Source organism: Lichenostomus cassidix, chromosome 3 (genome assembly GCF_008360975.1).
Source record: "Lichenostomus cassidix isolate B80296 chromosome 3, HeHo_3.0, whole genome shotgun sequence".
Classification (NCBI taxonomy): domain Eukaryota; kingdom Metazoa; phylum Chordata; class Aves; order Passeriformes; family Meliphagidae; genus Lichenostomus; species Lichenostomus cassidix.
Window position 1 is genome coordinate 65,330,908 of NC_139483.1, and position 7,021 is coordinate 65,337,928.

General features: G+C 37.2%; 1 long non-coding RNA gene across 2 annotated transcripts; it reads right to left on the minus strand.

Moving 5' to 3' along the window:
• Positions 1–356: 356 nt before the first annotated feature.
• LOC146439892 (uncharacterized) lies at positions 357–6,906 on the minus strand. 2 transcript variants are annotated; one of them, XR_014850953.1, is made up of 3 exons: positions 6,639–6,906; positions 4,986–5,097; positions 357–446 (listed from the first exon to the last, which is right to left on the minus strand). It is a non-coding gene; the product is annotated as an uncharacterized LOC146439892 (long non-coding RNA). The 2 variants fall into 2 exon arrangements; XR_014850952.1 differs by lacking the exon at positions 357–446 and adding an exon at positions 1,997–2,174.
• Between the last annotated feature and the right edge of the window lie 115 nt (positions 6,907–7,021).

The following is a 7,021-nucleotide window of genomic DNA, read 5'->3' on the forward strand; positions in this document are numbered from 1 at the left end:
ACCAGGAGACTTTGGAATTTGTGATTTTTGATGCTGGGAAGAGTGAGAGACCACACTTGGGGCTGGAGATATAAAAGAATCAGGTGAGATTTGGAGTCTGGATATATTAAAGCACAACTAGTAACAATGTCTCAGCTATGATTTTACTAAAACACACTGCTTCCTTGTCAATGCTGATCATTTTAGGGGGCAACACTTCTATTAGTCCTATGTCATTACATTTATTCTTTCTCTTTTTCTGAGCTCTCAGCGTAATGGACATTGACTATTATTGTAATATCGTATGAGTACTCAGCAGATCTGACACTCTGTATATTGCTCTTCTCTTTGGACAACATGAGGTCCCAACACTCACTGGTGAATCACTGAGGCACTTCCTTCGTACCAGCCTGTCTGATCTTTGTCCACAATGGCCTTCTGATTGATGTGTCAAAGGACTCACAGACCTGCGCAGAAACCAAGGAAGGGACTGAAAAGATGAGGACTATGCATGAAGTAAACCCTTCTCTTGGTCCAGGTTGCCTGCTTTTGGGGTGTAGAGTCAAATCTGGAAATAAGAAAGTGCTGTAGGGTCCAGTAAGATAGACTGTTGCCATGCCAGACAGCTGTCAGACAGCCTTCCAAGATGCCTGTTATTTAACCCTGATATTGAATATATCATGGACTAAAACTGATTAAAAAGCAAATATAATGCCATGGGCAATTTAATGGGGAATAAAAATGTAACAGTGACTTTCTCCTTAATTTTTTTTTTTAGCTTGCTCCTTAATCACTCCAGTGACAAGAAACATGCTTCATCCTGCCCTTCAAACACTTTGCTCTCCCAGACACCACCTGCATGAATATGATATTCCTGAAGAAATCTGCTCAGCAAGTGGGGTGAGGCAAGGAAACAGGAATATTAAGAGATGTGAGTGTTCAGCCAGCACATCGACACTGATGGCTCCAGGAAAAATTATGACAGAAAGGTGTAGAGAAGAATTTGCTTCCTTTACCAAAGGCAGTGTTGCATGTAAGAGGACAAAATATGTGAAGTATATATAATGCAGTATTTTCATCTGGATAAAATATGATAAATTTTTACAAGTTACCAGTAAAACACAGGCCCTAAAAAAGAAAATGTATGTAATTTCTGGAATGTAATATTGAGTCAGTGTGGTAGAATGGATATTTTGGTATTTGGGAAAGATAATGACTAATTTTTAATTTTTTTTCAAGCGGTATTTCTGAAAAAAAATCATAGATGCATAAAAACTTCTAAATTATGATCTTTTTTGACTAGATTTAAGAGCAGTAACAAGAAACCTTTGCTCATCTTTGATTCTGTTCTTTGACACCCAGGTTTGCTGTGCTGCAAAAAAATGTTGTGGTACATTACACCTGTGATATATCCACCCTAACAACGGATGAAGAGAGAAGGAACATTCATGACTTTGCAATAATGAGATTGCTGATCCACAACTTGCTGGCAATTCCTGTACAGAGGAAATAAAGTCAAATAGAATTGCCAAAGACCTCATCTCCATGCTGATAACTACACATCTCCTCAGATGCATCCATCCTGAGATCACTGATCACTCTTTCTGTTATTAAAACTTTTATTGGTATGGCTAAAGGAATGGTGAGCAGTCTTGTCCTCTGAGCAGTGAACTATCTATAGACTTCATAATTCCATTTATTTTGTCTAGTTTTGTTCATTGGCAATTTTTTAATTGCCAGGACTCAGTCAGACAGGAAATTCAAGCTGATAGGTATTAATTCTAAGGGAAATCTCCCCCTGTTTGTCTTTGTTTTCTAATTAATACAAATAATTATGAGGATGCTGCTTTATATCAATTAGCCTCCAAAGATTAAAATCAGTTTATATTGAAGCTAACCCACCACTGTCAAATCAAAATAGTGTTCGTACAGTGTCTCATGGCAGTATAAATTAGATTTAAATTGGATTTTAAATAAATTGATGCATTTTCCTTATGCAGATATATCTTTATTTAATAACACAACACATGGTACACCAGATAGGCAAAAACTAGCACTGATGAGATGTTTGCACAGATAGCCAGTGCTCACTGGTTTTTGCTTGCTTGAGAGATCAAGGGTTAATTAGGGAATCAGGAGGGAGGGTGAATCATGCAGGAACCAGAATGTCTTATCAGCTGTGAGCTGCTCAGCTCCTGAGACAGAGAAGAAACAAGGAAGTGATTTATAGGTTATAGCAGTTCAAGATTCACTCTTCTGGATTTGTTGGAACACTATAATACTCTGCCATCGTGCTCATCCATGTCTTGTAATGCTCCTCATCTAGGGACTTCCTACCAGCATAATGTTTCCTACACTTCATTTGGGGACTTCCCATCAGCAAACTGTTTCCCACTAGCATGGCAAAAGTTTCCTACTACTCTACTGAAAACAAAAAATTACCTATGTTCATACCAATTTCTGTAAATTATACTGTTGTTAAGAACAAAAATATTTAAACCTAGCAATTTGCAAGCATTCTAATACAGAGCTATTAAAATATCATTTATAGGTTGAGAAGGCCTGTCTGCTACTTTTTACAAGTTTGCCTTCCACTCAGCTTCAGTATTTAGCTTAGAAGTAGATAAGATAAAACAAAGTAAAGCAGATGCAAGTAAGTTAGTAGTATTGTGCTTGATATGGAGATCTGTGGCTCTGGGAAATATATTGTGATGGATGGTTACTTTTTTAATCTATGTTTTTGAATGTCATAAATATCTGTCAGATTTTCTCAAAAAAAGAAAAAAAAAATCTTTCATCAGGCATTGCCAGATACAGAGAATATCATTCAGTTGTCTCAGTAAAAGCAAGCATAATTTAAACTGATCTATCTTTGCAAACAATGAGCACTGAAAGACTCCAGGTACTCTAGCAGTCACCAATAAATGGTATTTAGACTGAAAAAGCTAGTGTCAGACATGTAAGTTCTTCTAAAGGTGAATGTGTTCCATTTTCTTTAGGTCTGTTAAAACCTTAAATACAAATAGGAAAAGTTAATTACTTTGCTCTCATTACACTATACCTACCATTGCAGTTTTCTTCTAATCCACTTTCCTAGTCTTAACAGCTCTTTAAAAAGTATGTTTTACAAAGAAAATATTTGAATATTGATGCTTCTAGCTATTTGTTTAAAGACAAGCATTAGAACTACTGAATTACACTACTTTCAATACAAACTGCATCTGCATTTAGGTGCTGTGCACTGAGGGCAGGTTTTCCTGGCTATCAAACTGCCAGGCACACAGCTGCACAGGCAACCAGTTTCAGACAGCAACAGAAGAGGTTCAGTGGGTGGGTACACCTGTCCCAGGCACAATATGATACAGCTGAAATATGTTTACACACATGACAGAGATGAAGACACTGCACAGAGAAATGATAGGCAGACAATATACCAGCCTATTACTACTTAAAATGAAGTCACTGCCATGTGTTACCATCAACATAAGCATTCAGGGAAATTTTCACCAGCTCCCAGACTATTGTATAGCATTAAAACAAAGCCACTATTAGTCTTAGCACTTTCCAGCAACAATTAAGGAAGAATATTCAGCAGTTTGAATATTCAGCCTCTTGAAATTCAAAAGCAGTTAGTAGATGGCAATATTGCCAGTGCTTATTGCACAAATAAGCAATCTGAATCTGAGCAGATCTGAACCTCACAGTTAATTTTCTATTTAGTTCTCTTTATCTGTTTGTTCTTTAATGATTTTGATATTCTGCATAAAGTGATTTCATTAGCAAGGTATCTGCACTATGAAATTTGTGTTTTCTTCACAGGAAAGGGACTCCAAAACCTTATTTACTCTTTTACTTTCTAGAACTGACATAAGGTCTATCAACAGCATCAACAGACAAGAGGACAAGTCAATAGCATTGTGCATTAATTTCTCCTTACGTTTAGGTGTATGTGATAACAAATTTGCAGCTGTGAATGCTGCCTATATCACCTGAAAATGCTCACTTTCACAGATAAAAAGAGGATGGGAGGAGAAAGCAGTATGGTAGGCGTAAGGGAGGTGGGTGTGCTGAGTTATACTTAACAGTATGAGGGATAGCTCTTCTATGAGGAGTTGAATTAGTAAAAATATTGTATATTTCTTTAAGTTAGTTTGGGATTTTTGTTCTGTTGGGGGTGTGGTTGTTTGGTGGTTTGTTTTGTTTTTTTTTCCCCTTGTTTGTTTTTTGGGGGGTGGGGTTTTTGGGGTTTTTTTTTTCTTGTTTGTTTTTTTGTTTGGGGCTTTTTTTTTTTGAGTGTATGGTCTGGAATGAGGTAGTCTTAAAGGTCCTTTCTGGCCTTTGCTAATGCAGTACTCATTAATTCTTAGTAGAATAATTTCCTTTGCTTTTTAAAGAGAAGCTTTGTTGCCTTTAAAAGGCTTTTTGGTTGATTTTTATTTTGGTTGGATGTTTGGAGGTTGTTTTTTTTTTTTTTTCTTTGCTATGGATTTACTTTTTCTGTTTTGGTGAAGTTTTAGTTTTTCGGTTGGTTGATTTTTGGTTTGGGTTTTTTTTCTGTTAACTTGCTTGGTTATGGAATTCTGCTAAAGAGCATGGAGGTGGTTATACCTGCATGTGTGTATGGGGTTGAACAGTTTGGATAAGTAATGAGCTCCGTGATGGTGAGTTTTCTAGCTGTATCTTTCTGCTTTTAGATTATGCAAGGAGAGAGAAGGAAGGTGATTTGCTCATTATTTCTGTGGTATGTGAGGTAATGCCCCTTTTCTATAGCAGTAGTTAAGAGGAAAAAAAAAAATAGGTGCTCTAGATCCTCCATTTAAGCACTCTATATTAAAAATATCGGGGGGGGGGAGTGAAGAGAAGGATCCTCTGGATTTCAGAATTCTAGATTGTGTTTTGATAAAAATAAAGGGATAAACTTTTACCTATTGAGGATTTCTTGTTTGCTATTTGCATAATAATTTAGTGAGTTTTCACAGGAGATGTGCTTTAGGATAAATATGTACCTTCTATTGCAATGCTGGCCATATATCTTGAAGATGAAAGTTACTCTTCTGTTTAAAAGATCCTTATTGTGGCTTTTTGTAATGTCCCTTCCTAAAGGGCATATTATAAATTCTGTGTGAGAGAACAAGCTAGTGTTAGTACAATGATGCAGAGAAAGGGTGAAATAAAGCCAGAATTCACCCAGTAACAGAAACAAGCAACTACAGGAAGGCATAAAAAATATCATCCTTATGTTATAAAGTGTCTATATGTTGCAACATAGTAGAAGGAATGTCAGCCTTTCCCTGTGATACTTTGTTATGTAGTCTTTTCTGTGTTCCAATGGGCCGCAACTCAACTCTCTGGTGTTCATGCCTGCTTACCCTGGGAAGTGATGCTCCAGAATTTCTTCCATGTCGTTAGTTTTTGTGTAGCATGGCTGTTATGCTGTTCTCTTAACAAGCAGGTTTAAAAGTGTCTGCAGAACTTGCATTTCTAGAAGCAGGACGGGTCTAGGAAATCAGTCTTTTATACACAACCTGTGAAACTTGATATTTAAGCTTTACTGACCTTTAAATGTAATAGTGTCCTCACTGGCATACTGAGTTACTGTGAATTCAGGGAATGAATTCTTATCCCTTTGACTAAGGATAACTTCGTATGCTTGTTGACATTTCCTCAATTCAGGTATGAGTTAGTATTCAAGGAGCTTCTCTAAATGAGACCTGCACTTGCTTAAATTCAGATGTTAGAAGAACATGCATAGTCATTTTTGCCCTGAAAGCACCATAAATTCTTTTGATTTAGCCCATTTAAGCCAAAATAAGCTATTCCTATATGAGGTTGAGTACCCATTTGAAATTAATTGGAAATATGAACATTTTTCCTCAGATGAAGTCCCTAATAAGAACTTAGACAGACTTGGTGATGTATTGTCAATTGAGAACTATTGAGTTCCCTTTGTGGTGCTATAGAACTATTCCTAATATTGAGCCAGCTGATGTGCTGTTGTACTATTTTGATAGAAATGTTTACCAGGCAACTACAAAATGTTGAGTAACTTCATAAACACATTGAATTTCAATGGTGAGAGAAGCATATGATGCAGTGTTTAGCTAATACAAATTAGTGTCTGGAGCTTTTAGAGTCCAATCTATGTCTGTTCAAGCAGTGACAGCAGAAATTTCCAAATTGAATGTGACAAAAGCTGTTTAAAAATGCTACACCACCTGGCTACACGGCAATATTGTATCCTTTCATTAAAAGGTAAACAGGGGTGGAATCCAGAACTCCTTTCTTAGCCTGTCCTAGGTGTATCCTCAGGGAGTTGTGTGCATACATGTGGTCAACAAACTTACTTTACAGTTGTCTCTGTCTAACAATATAAAATGATTTCTTTATCAGCTGCAAGTACCCAGACTCCTGTGAGGTACCTCTAGAAGTGAAAACATTTCTGGGAACAAAGATCTAACCTGTGTTTGGGCATGCATTGGTTTTGTTGGGCGACATAGATTATACAAATGCCTTGTTATGAAATGGAGAGGTGCAGGAGGCAATAACCAGCGCTTTCAAATACTTTTAGTGACTCCAGTGAATCAACAAACCTTGGTCAAGTCTTAGATGAGTGGAATTAGCTAAATATAGGCTTTTAGTGTCAGCTGAAGAAACAGTACCTTTAGTGTAACTGATGATTATCCCCAGGCTCTGCTTATCAGGCCTCTCAATTGTGAACCTCCGTGTAAATGCTAATACAAACAAGCTGGCTAAGTGTGAATGCGATCCTGTTTCTCCTTCCTGCATTTGTACCTGAGCTGAGACAAGGAGGGAAAACGGCTGATGGATCTCAAAGAGAAATGATTCAGATGCTAAATGCTTCTTGCATAGCATGCCTTGATTTTTTTTTTGAGGAATTGCCATGGGTTACTGCGAGGCGTGCTTTGAACTTCTACAACCGGGATACTGAGGTGAAACACGTGCCAATAGGGCAGAGTACTGACTGACAGGAGTACTCAAAACTACAAAACTAAAACCAAACAAAACAAAAACCGGTTTTGTC